The sequence below is a fragment of the Cryptomeria japonica genome, chromosome 8 (genome assembly GCF_030272615.1).
Source record: "Cryptomeria japonica chromosome 8, Sugi_1.0, whole genome shotgun sequence".
Taxonomy (NCBI): domain Eukaryota; kingdom Viridiplantae; phylum Streptophyta; class Pinopsida; order Cupressales; family Cupressaceae; genus Cryptomeria; species Cryptomeria japonica.
Genome location: NC_081412.1, coordinates 114,812,810 through 114,825,365, shown reverse-complemented (window position 1 = coordinate 114,825,365; position 12,556 = coordinate 114,812,810). Strand labels below are relative to the sequence as shown.

General features: G+C 37.4%; 1 protein-coding gene and 1 long non-coding RNA gene across 3 annotated transcripts in view; both read right to left on the bottom strand.

Annotated features, from left to right (window-relative positions):
* The window catches only part of LOC131031281 (GATA transcription factor 26), a 56,012-nt gene that overhangs the window by 35,527 nt on the left and 7,929 nt on the right, over nucleotides 1-12,556 (bottom strand). The window contains exon 2 of one of the 2 annotated variants that reach the window (XM_057962362.2): nucleotides 1,669-1,726. The exons of the other annotated variant lie outside the window; for it this stretch is intronic. The gene's annotated coding sequence lies outside the window, so the exon portion shown is untranslated. The remainder of the gene's footprint in view (nucleotides 1-1,668; nucleotides 1,727-12,556) is intronic. 2 annotated transcript variants of the gene reach the window in all.
* LOC131031282 (uncharacterized) lies at nucleotides 8,127-10,463 on the bottom strand. The gene is made up of 3 exons (XR_009103020.2): nucleotides 9,488-10,463; nucleotides 8,668-9,366; nucleotides 8,127-8,528 (listed from the first exon to the last, which is right to left on the bottom strand). It is a non-coding gene; the product is annotated as an uncharacterized LOC131031282 (long non-coding RNA).

The following is a 12,556-nucleotide window of genomic DNA, read 5'->3' as shown; positions in this document are numbered from 1 at the left end:
CCTACAATTCTTTCGAACCATTATTTATAGCTGTTCCATAAGGGGCCACACTATGCATGGGGAGGAGAGGTTTTAATATTCAGCGGCAATGCATTGAAGGCTTCTTTAGGAGCTCATAGTATGTTCTGTACTGGATGCAGTTATCATGGCCGTTGCAACAAAAATTGTTCAATCAGCACCAAAAAAAAAGAAAAATATTTTTTCAGAAAAACGTGATTTAATTGGGAAAAAAAAATTCAGAAGAACATGATTTAATTGGGAAAAAATCAGGTTAGGATTACGGTTTTTAGGGAAAAAGGAAAAAATCACCTGGCAGGCAAAAACCACCCAAAAAATACACTTAGCATTACATTTCTGGAAAAAAAAACAATCATGATTCTTTTCAGATTTATTGCCAAAAATAAGGGAAAAGTGATTTTCAGTGATTTAATCAATCAATCACAAATTCACAAAATTTGGGAATAAATCCACAAAAACTCAGTCTTAACAATTTCATTTTTTTTCAAAAGTCATGATTTTTTAGTTCAAACAAAATGGGAAATGGGGCAGGTGGTAAGAAATCATGATTTTCTCACAATTCTGCAAGGATAATCTTAGCAATTATCCCTTACATTTCTATGTCTATCATATCTTCACCCTCGTTTGGAAAATTAAGTACTTGAAAAAATTGTAACATTCTAGAAAGGATGCATTAGATAAAAAAATTTAGTAAAATTCATCACTGTTCATAATGTTGTAATGATCTCTTTGGACTAACAGTCTGAGAATGCAAAAGTTACTTGACTAACATATTTCTCTAGTAACTGAAGCAAAAGTTCTTTATTGAGACCTTGATGATGGGCCCTGAGAGAGACCTGACATGTCAAACAGCTTAAACAGTATGCAGATGAATCCAGAAGAGCTACACAGCAGCAAACTGTCAAAATTCACTCAAACACAATATTTTTCCTTTAATTTATTAGGTAGCTTTGATTTTATGGCACCTTATGAGTTGAGCAAGATTAACTTGGTAATTCACACTCAATGCTACTTATTTCATTGCTTCAATTAGAGAAAGTGTCCTCGTTCCAATCTTTATCAAGTCAAGAATAACAATATTGCAAATTAGCCTGTTATATCATTAGAAATTAAAATACTTCTTCAGTTTTCCCATGTAATATAAAGTGCATGATCTCTGTGGTGAAGCAGAATGTAATCTTGTCGTCCCATATTTGTCAATATCCATTTAGTCAGACTCCTCTTGGGCACTAGCTATTTTGATGAAAATACTCAAGACAATGGTATTTTCATATTGGCTTTAAATTCACAATAACAAGTTGATAATGGTTCACGTTCCTTTAGCTATTATCAAATATCTTTGGTGGTTTTGTATATCTCAAGGCATAGTACATAGTTATTATGAAACACACACAAACATCTTAAGAAGCTCTCACACATAATATCTATCAAAAGAAAAAGAAAAAATTGTTCTGCCAAAATTTATACCAAAACCATCCTTACAACTCTATTCATCCTGATGATGAATCACGAAGTGTGATTTGAAACATTGATGATAAAAAATTTCACAAACAATCTAAGCCAGAACTAACAAGTGAAATTATAACATGGATTGTGGAAATTTGATAGCCTTAAATTAAAATCTGTTATGTCTGAAGCAAAGCACCATACAAGTTAGAGTTTATCTTGTTAGAAAAGCTTGTCTCGTGACCTGAGATGAACAAATAATCTACACAGAGAACCAAAAACAAGTCATTACCAATCCCTTGTCAGTAATGCATGCCAATATGCCAACAAATTGGAATGCAAAAAAGAAAACTGATATACAAACTACAAAGTACAATGCAAGATTTATGCTTCAAGTGTTCTATGGAATATCAAAGCTGTTTTTGGTTCGATTCTTCAGAAAAAAGGAAATTGCATATCATAAAATGCAGAGTTTGAAGTAAAAGATGGAATTCAGCATTATAATCTTTATGCTCCAAGTCCAAACCATCCCATTCTGAAACAGGCCACATGGAATGAAATTTATACTCTCCTTTATCAGAACTTAAAGGAAAATTTTATAGTATACTCTCCTTTATCAAAACTTCAAGGAAAATTTTATATTATACTCTTCTTTATCAAAACTTTAAGGAAAATTTTATATTAGCTGGGGAATTTGAATATATTTTCAAGGATGACAAGAAGAGAGGTGGGACCAATAAATAAACCCACTCCCAGAACAACTTTATCAGATTTGTAAGTGAAAACATTGTATTGAACATTGAATCTAAATCTGGTGAGTTTACATCATAAACTTCACCCGATGGAATAGACTACTAGCGTGGTTATCCCTCTTCACAAGAGTGGAAATCTTAATAACACATCTAACTACCATACTATTATGGTTAATCCACTTCTTGTAAAGTTATTTGGGAGCATGATAGAGCACAGACTCAATAGTTGGGCAGAAAAGGAAGAAAAAAGAGAGAAAGGCCAGGCTGGGTTTAGACCAAGTCACTCTACCATCGACCACTGCATCACTATTAGGCATCTTATTGAAAAAGTTTGGGACTTCCAAGGTAGGGAAGCCTTTTGCTGTTTCGCAGATTTCAAAAAAGCCTTTGATAGTGTGCCTAGTGACAAACTTTGGAAAAGAATGGAAAAACTCAATATTCTGAATGAGCTTAGAGCTGCCATACATAGGCTTTATGAGCAGATTAGAGCTAAAATCAAAACTAAAGAAGGTATATCGTAATGCTTTGGCAACGATATTGGAGTAAAACAAGGATGCCCCCACTCTATTTGGCTTGTATATTGATAAACTTGAAGAATGGCTAAACAAAACTATTAGGGAGGGCGTCCAGCTTGCTGGATATGTGGTGAAGCTACTTCTTTATGCGGATGATCTCATTCTAATTGCAAAAACTGCCCATGGTTTAAGAGAACATTTGAAAGCTTTAGAGATCTTTTGCCACAAGTTCAAGATACAAGCGAACACCAGCAAAACTAAGATCATGATCTTCTCTTTAAAGAGTAAGAAGCAACAGGTTAATTTCATCTTTGAAGGAAGTTCGTTAGAGATTGTGGAGAAATACAAGTGTACTTGGGAATTCATTTTCACAATAGGCTCAGTTGCGGAACTTGTAGAACAAAACGGATACAAGGGTGTTGGAGAGCTTCTTTTCTTCTGCAAAACAGGTGTAGACAAGCAAAGTTATGGGATTGGAAAACCAAGAAAACTATTTTGGCCTGTTCGTCACGCCGATTGTACTCTACAGTTGTGAGGTTTGGTGGAGCAGCTTATCAAATCATAAATGGAAACAAATAGAAAGAATCCAAAAGCATTTTATTACTAGTAGCCTCAAATCAAAGCAACAGTCCCATTTGTTAGTTTTAGCAATCAGATCAGCAGTATAGAACAGAAAATCAGAATGCAAAGTAAATCATACGCACAACACACATGTACCCTGGGAAAACCTCCCTCTTGTATGAAAAACCCAGCAACCAAAGATCTCAGATCTGATTAGAATAAACACAGTAGCAGATTACAAACGTTAACCCCTTTAGGGCACACAGCAACAAGAGCGAACTTATCTGAAGATGAAGGATTGAATGTGTATGCAGATCACAGTTACTGTCAGCCGAATTGAGACTGAATTCGGCAGACCTAAGGTGCTTCGCTCAGTCTGAATCAAGTTGGGCAGCCCAGCAATGTCTTCGCTGATGATGAATTGGTGTTTGCTTGGCCTTGAGTGGGTTCACTCAACATGAACAGAAATTCGGCAGAGTTTAGGTAGGTTCGGATGTGCAGAATTAGATTCACTAAGCCTTACAATAGGTTTGCTCCTCCTTGCACAGATTCGCTGTCATAGATAAATGCCCTAGTGCAGATATATGTTGCTGAAGATGCCCACTGCTGATCGGAGATGGTTCGCATGAGATAGATTCACTTGTGTCAATGATTTCTTTGAGATCCTCAGGTCTCCTTTCATATATAGGAGATCATACACACAATATCCCTTGGTCGGCCTTGAGCATTTTGGTGCCAAGATACAATATAATTCAAATGCATTTACAAGTTACATGAATTGGTCTTGACCTATCATGTCATCACAAGTTACATATATCATAAAAGTTACACCCATCGCCCAAATAGGGCCTGACCCAAATAGCGTTTACATAATAAAGTAAAATATCAAAATGCTAAGGCCGACAAGCCACTTAGCATTTTGTGTACTAGGTCGGCCCTAGAAGGGATCTGACCTAGCTACACATCAACACTCCCTCTTAGCTAGGGAGGATTCCTTCTGAATGACCAAGTCTGTGATGTCCCCTTCTAGTTGACATCTGTCAGCTAGGTAGATTAGCCTATTACTGACCCTCGTAGGCTGATGAGGTTGGGTAGAGGGTCCTCCAGAGTTTGATTGATCATTTTCAGAGCAAGCACTCCAGATCTGGCTTTCGTTTGAAGTCTCCGGGACGCCATTGAGATACTTTCTATTTTTAGCAGTCCTGCTATTTTTAGCCAGTGGGTTGGGCAAGGACAGATTATGGTTTGGCAGTCTCCAGCTCAAACGGCAGGCGTTTCTGATGGGTATTTAGAGAGATATTAATATTTGATTATTTATAATTAAATATTAAATGGCGAACTTTAATGTTTAATATTAAAAATGTCACTTTAAGTCATAACTTAAGTGAGGGTCTATCTATCATCAGATGGGACCAGTTTTGTATTAAGTGAAGATCAATTATTTTTATTGACTTTAGAAAGTGTCAAAATAAAATAATTAAAGTTAAAAACCTTTTTGCAAGCCAAATCGCACTTCTTGGGAATCGCGCCAACCCTAAAGGACAAGTTTTAAGAAGATTTCAGGTCTTCTTTCCTTTATGCTGAGTTTTGATAATATTTTTGGGAGCTCTGAGAGGAGTTTTGGCCAAGGGTTTCAGCTAAAGAATCTTCAGCAGTAATCAAAGGTATCGGTACAGGAAAACGTAGCATTCTTGTGCAGCAGCATCAAAGGCTGTGAAATACCAATTGATCTTGCTCCCCAGTTGGTTTCATTCAGAAACCAAGGTTGTGTGTATTAGACAGAGAGGCATAGCATTCACCAGAGTGTTATTTCAGCGGCAGACAGAGAAAACCCAGGGCGCTCACAGGAAGGACTCTTTGTGGCTGTACGGCTGCCTGGGAAATGGCGCTAATGGTCTAAGGCTGCGATTTTTGCATATGGAACCATCTAAAATCGATAGGAAGGAATAAGGAGGTATTTATTTTATTTGTTAGTTATGTATTCAGGAAAAAATGGTTATTGAACAGATGTAACCAGGATTTTCATCAGTAATTTCAGAATAAGAAGTCATTTCCAGCACTTTCCTATGTTTGCTTTTTGATATTTAAATGGTTAGAATATATTTGCTGCTTTGAGAAAATGCATAGAACAAACCAAAAAACGCAACAGGTTCAACTAAACTACAGTGTTTAAGCAGAGGCCCTTTCGAGGTTTCTACAAAGTCACATAGTGACTACCACCATGGCTACTCCCATGGATGAGACACACCATAGCTACTCCCAGAGGGTGAACAAACTCATCATGGAACTTCTTCCATGATACCCACCATACCTACTTGCAGAGGGTGGGTCCACCATGCCTACTCGCAAAGGGTCGAAGAGGGCTTTCACCTCAACCTTCTCCCAGAGAAGGGTGCATTACCACCATGCCTACTCGCAGAGGGTGGCTCCACCATGCCTACTCGTAGAGGGTGGAACGAGGGCTTTAACCTCAGACTTCTCCCAAAGAAGAATGCATCTCCACCATGCCTACTCGCAGAGGGTGGAACGAGGGCTTTCACATCAAACTTCTCCTTGAGAAGAATGCATTAACCAAAGGATGTGTCTTCCTCTGAAGCTGAGCCTAACAGGCTCCCTCTGAGCCTAACAAGCTCCCTCTGAAGCTTAAGATGTCAAGCTCTCTCTGACCTTTTCCCCTTTTAGAAAAGGAAGTCTTCATTTGACCTTTGCTCCTCCTAAGATATCCTTATGCCAACTTCTGCAGAAGAAGCAAGAGGAGCAGTCCTAAATTTGCAGTCCCGAGCAAAATGACCATACTTGTCACACTTACAGCACTGGATGTGAGATAAGTCCTCCTTCCTTTTGATTTGGGGGCAAGATTTGAGTCTCCGTCCCTATCCCACTTTCTTCCTTTGCCTTTGTTTATATGCGAAGCAAGGACTTGATTTTCCACATCCTAATGATCACGCTCAATTCCTCTTGCGATCAACCATGATTCTTCTTGAATACAATCAGCACGAAGGCGATCAAACTTGGGAAATTTGGATCTCCCACTTATGCCTTGGATAAATGGCTCCCAAGAGTGAGGAAGGCCATTCAACGCTAGCATGACAAGATCCTTGTCCACGACTTCATCTCCAATTGCACTAAGTTGATCTCTTAATTCTGCAATCTTCATGAAGAAGGATATGACAAATTCTCCTTTCGCCATCTTGACTTGATGAAGTTGGTAACGCAATGCTAGTGCTCTACTTGTGTTGTTGATCTCATACATCCCCTGCAATGTCTTAAACATATCTCTGGCTGAAGACATCTTGGAGATGATGGGAACAAGATGATCTTTCACGGAGTCAATGAGGATCTTCTTGGCTTTTGACTGCATTCTTCTTGAATTGGAGTTTCTCCTCTTGATTTTCAAGCTCGGGCTGATCTTTTCCTTCTACAAACTGAAGTAGATTGTTTTCTTCAAGTGCAAGAAGAACTCGAACCTTCCAAGAGGTGAAGTTCAAGGCTTCGTCAAGTCTGTCTTCAACCTTTAAACCTGTCACCATCTTGACTGAAACAATAACAGCATACTGAATGTGAGAGGTTACTGTTAATCTGATTGCACTAATACAAACCATGCTCTGATACCATGTTAGTTTTAGCAATCAGATTAGCAGTATAGAACAGAAAATCAGAATGCAAAGTAATTCATACGCATAACACACATGTACCCTGGGAAAACCTCCCTCTTGGAGGAAAAACCCAGCAACCAAAGATCTCAGATCTGATTAGAATAAACAAAGTAGCAGATTGCAAACGTTAACTCCTTTAGGGCACACAGCAACAAGAGCGAACTTATCTGAAGATGAAGGATTGAATGTGTATGCAGATCACAGCTACTGTCAGCCGAATTGAGACTGAATTCGGCAGACCTAAGGTGCTTCGCCCAGTCTGAATCAAGTCCGGCAGCCCAGCAATGTCTTCGCTGATGATGAATTGGTGTTCGCTTGGCCTTGAGTGGGTTCACTCAACATGAACAGAAATTCGGCAAACTTTAGGTAGGTTCGGATGTGCACAATTAGATTCACTAAGCCTTACAACAGGTTTGCTCCTCCTTGCATAAGATTCATTGTCATAGATAAATGCCCTAGTGCAGATATATGTTGTTGAAGATGCCCGCTGCTAATCAGAGATGGTTCGCATGAGGTAGATTCGCTCGTGTCAATGATTTCTTTGAGATCCTCAGGTCTCCTTTCATATATAGGAGATCATACACACAATATCCCTTGGTCGGCCTTGAGCATTTTGGCACCAAGATACAATATAATTCAAATGCATTTACAAGTTACATGGATAGGTCTTGACCTATCATGTCATCACAAGTTACATATATCATAAAAGTTACACCCATCGCTCAAATAGGGCCTGACCCAAATAGGGTTTACATAATAAAGTAAAATATCAAAATGCTAAGGCCGACAAGCCACTTAGCATTTTGTGTACTAGGTCGGCCCTAGAAGGGATCCGACCTAGCTACACATCAACACCGTTCGGGATTCTCTTAGATGAAGAAGGAATATTTCTGATGGAGACTTCGGCAATAAACTAAGTTGCTGAATTCGGTACGGAAATGGGTACCATGGGTACAAAACACCAGTACGGTGGAAATTTTATGGGGGGTTGGGTACGTTATGGGTACATTCATACAAAAATAAAATTATATATATATATATATATATATATATATATATATATATGCAACTATAAAACAAAATTAAGTTTAGAATGTCATATACCAATACATATGTTAAACAAAACCATTACAAGTTTCAAATTTTGAAACATACCATACTAATTTAAATTCAGCTTTCAATATCAAAAAGATCAAACTACAATCACTAATCAGTAATCAGTTCTGAGTTCACTAATCAGCATCATATGGGTCGTCATCAAAATCAAGATTGCCATCAACATTAACATTAGATGGTGGAGCCCCACAACCACTTGCACTAAAAGTGTGTTGGCTACTTGACTCCTCAATAACTGAAGATCATGCAACAATAGAAAGATCCAAGTCAGTACACTCTAGTTCTACATCCCACAACTTCTTTGCCCCTTCCTTTTACTCATCATTTTTGTGAGTAAGAAGGCGCAAGTTGGAATGTATGTAGACTAAATCCTCTACTTTGCTTGATGCCAATCGATTGCGCTTCACTGAGTGGATGAAGGAGTATGTACTCCAATTTCGTTCAGCTGAAGAAGAACTAGCAACCTATTGAAGCAAAGGGAGCTCTCATTAGATTCTGTAAATTAACAATTTCATAAATCAAATTTCAACTTTGAAAATAGTATTTTTTAAATGACAAACAAACTTAGAGAGTGGGTAAAAAATTAAAAATTCATAAGCCTACTTGTGATAAAACTTTGATCGTGAGAAGTTGGAGGTGTGGCGATTTGTGGCCATTGGGGTACCACCGAGAGTGAGCATTCTTCTTATACTTGTCACGAAGAGCAACAGGACTATGACCAATGTTGGCTGCAAAATCAGCAAATTCACTTGTAATTGCATCTTCCGTTTTAGCATCAGGGAAGAGTTGAGTAAGAGCTTTCCTAAACCCCTCACCAACTTTTGTATCACGATATGGTGGCACCCTTGTTGGCATAGCAAGGATCTCTTCACTATAATAGTTGGGAGTCAATGAGTAGGCAAGAAGATGGAGTGGGGTGGTCATTTTGTTCCATCACTAAACACAAATTGACTGCACCTATTTGAAGAAGGTTTCTTCAAGGTCTTGCTCTTTTGTATTTATGATGAATTTTAGTTTCTCAATCATTGAGTCTATTTCATCATAAACTTCCCCCAAGCATGGCTTATCCATGTCAATATAGCAGATCAAACACAAGAAGGGCTCGATGAAACTAAGAAGATATTTTGCACGATCCCACCAAGTGTCATCTAGAATCTTTTGCTTCACATTTGCTGCCCTCTCAATATTGGATTGCCTCCATATGTTCCATGCTTGGCTGATGACCATACTGGAAAGTGCCTCTCGAACCTTCACAAGTCGTCTCAAGATGATTGTGTTGGATGCAAATTTAGTCTCAGCAACCTATTTGAAAAAAAAAACTGTAATTAAAAAAAACAAATATGTATATATATAATTTTTTTTAAATAAATTGCTAAAGTAAAACATAAAATCAGAAAATTGCATTGTTTGAAATTTGAATTACCTTTAATAGCCCTAGTCACGAGAATGGTCTAAAAATAGCTTGTGACATGTGTTGGTATGATATGAACATTTGGATCTCTTCAACTTCAGCATAGACTTCTTTGATCCAACCTAATTTCGTACCTAACTTCTATAGCATGAGGGTGAGTGAATGCACAACACAAGGTGTCCAAAATATATGTGGGGAATCGTGTCTCAACTAACATACCAGCTGCTCTACAATTCTTTGCATTGTCTATTATAACTTGGACAACATTTTGAGGACCTACTTCATTAATGCACTGTATAATGATGTCAGCAATAAATTGTGCATTCTTCACTTGCCCTTCACAATCTAAAGCTTTTAGAAACATTGCCCCTTTAGGGCACACTACAATCACACTAATTAATGGTCTATTTTTCGCATCTTTCGATTCATCAGAAATAATAGACAAGCCTATTTCTTTCCATGAAGCCTTAATGCGAGCTAATGCAATTTCTCTATGTTTGACCTCCTTCCACAATAAAATCATACGCACCCTCTCATAACCAAGGCTCTTGTACCCCTCTGGAGCTTCATTTATTTTTCTTACCATGTCTTGCCAATAGGGGGGTCGAACCACATTGAATGATAAACTGTTTGCATAAAAGCAACTAACAAGAGATTTATCGGCAATATCTCTAGCGTCATTATTAAATGCCCTCTCTAGTGGTCCCTTTGCTCTCTTTGGAACATAGTTTTAAAACTTGTGGGACTCGCCAAGACTCGCGAGTCCATTGGTGGGCCATGTCGACTCGCGAGTCCATTGGTGGGCCATGTCGACTCGCGAGTCCATTGGTGGGCCGAGTCAACTCGCCAAGGACTCGCAAGCCAAGTCCTAGCGAGTCCTTCCCAAGGACTCACGAGTTTTTTGAGTGAACTCACACAAGTCTTTCACTCGAACTCGCGAGTCTTTCACTTGGAATCATCCCATTCACTGAACATGCCCAGCTACGATTTTAAGTGTGTGTTTTTACTTTTTTCACTCATTTGGCATTGTTACTTGCTGAAAACAGGTTTGTAGGGTTTGAAGGAGGAGAGGAAACAAGATTAAAACAGCCTCATTCTCTTCATTAGAATATATACATGAAATATAACATTTAAGTATACTTTAAGTTATATTTCATGTATATATTGGCAGGATGTTTGAGAGTGGTTTCAAATCTCTAGGAGTTATATTGCAAATTCTAGGTTTTAGAAGATCTTTTAAATTTTCAGACTTAGTCAAATTTCAGTAATTAGTATGATCCTATTAACATTCTCTCGCTCTCTCTATCTCACTCACTTTATCTACTCTGAATTTTAGACCTATCTATCTCCCTATCACTCTTCCTCTATCACCTCTCTCTACCACTCTCTATCTTACTCTATCCTCTCTCCTCTCTCCTCTCTCCCCCAAGATCTAGACATATCTCTCTACCCCTCTCTCTCTCACCCTCAGACCCCATTAAATGGTGCTACCCTCAACCTAATTTTGGTGAGCTGGAGAACCCACATCGAACTCCTAGAACTAGACCCTCTAGTTTTGTCTCTCCCTTGGTTTTCACTAGAGCTAGAAAGAGGAAGATGTAGTCTTCTCTTTAGTTTGTTCATTGTTGTTTTTCACATTTGGACATATCATTATATGTAATTTTGTAAACATTTATAAACTTATGTTGCTATTATACATTTTAAAGTTTAAAACTAAGAGTATGAATGATGAAATTTCAAATATTGAGTGTTTGTAGATCATATGACATGTGTAATGTTTCAATTATGGCTCTTATGTTCTCTAAATGCAATAATTTCTTTATGTTTTTTGTAAAACTACGGTTTTTTTTCTTTTTGTCGAGTCTTTCACGAGTTCGAGTCCGAGTCCAATTTTTTGGTTTGCCGAGCTCGTGGCGAGTCCGAATTTTAAAACTTTGCTTCGGAATAGTAGCCTCATCTTCATTTCTTCCCAAAAATAGATGGCTTTCTACTACAATATCAAGAGCAACACTATCGATATGAGATGATAAAGTATGTGGCTTGCGTGAGCCCTTTCTTGTGTTCAACAGATGCCCCAATCTACTTTCAACCCTTGCATCTACTTCCTCTTGCTCCTTAATATATTCTGCTACTTTAAAAGTTGGTATAGGTGCATTTTTTTTCCTAGACATGCTTTGATTCCTTTTCCAGGAATTCCACACAAATGTCCCCTCAACCAACTATAGGAACTTGTATACCTTATACCACATATCCAAACACATTTCCCCCCACTTGGAACATGCCTCTGTAGCAGTGAAGTCGGGTCAACAAGAAGGACTGTCGACAGAATTAGTTGCCATGGTAAATTTATATAACACCTTGCATTTTGTACAACAAATTAATTAATTAGATTTAAATAATCTACATAAAAACTAAAAAAACTTCATATATTTACTCTTGATATTCAAATATATTATTTAATAAATTCAACAAAATATTTAAATTTAAAATATATTTATATAAAATTTAACATATGAGATGATTAATTAATAAATACTATAAATTAATATATATTAATTAAAGATATATTAGTTAAGTATTTAACTTTTATCAATTTCAATATTAAACAAATATTATGAAATATACTAATATAATTTTATAACAATAAGTATTTATAAAATTATCTATATTATTATTAAATGAATTATTTCAATATGAAACAAAATACAAACTAAACGGAATATTTGACAAAACTCACAGGCAATAAAAAATATTTCAATAGTATTTCAATATAAAAAAAATATTTCAATAGTCGATCAAAAATTTTTGTGGTAACCTGAATGCGGTCCGCGTCTGTGTTGTGTCGATGCCTTGTGTCTTTGCTCATGCCTATGGATGCCAATGCCTCGCGTTTGTGGATGAATTCTATTTAACGTTGTCACACCTGGGTCTTGTTGTCCCTAGCTCATCTCTAAGCTCACCTCGTCTCTACATGGGAATTTATAACTAAATGCTTCAACTTTCTCCATGATTTGTTGTGAGTCATTTCTAATTTTCCAATGGATTTGTTGCTAATTGTTACCATTTAAAATAGGCGAGTTC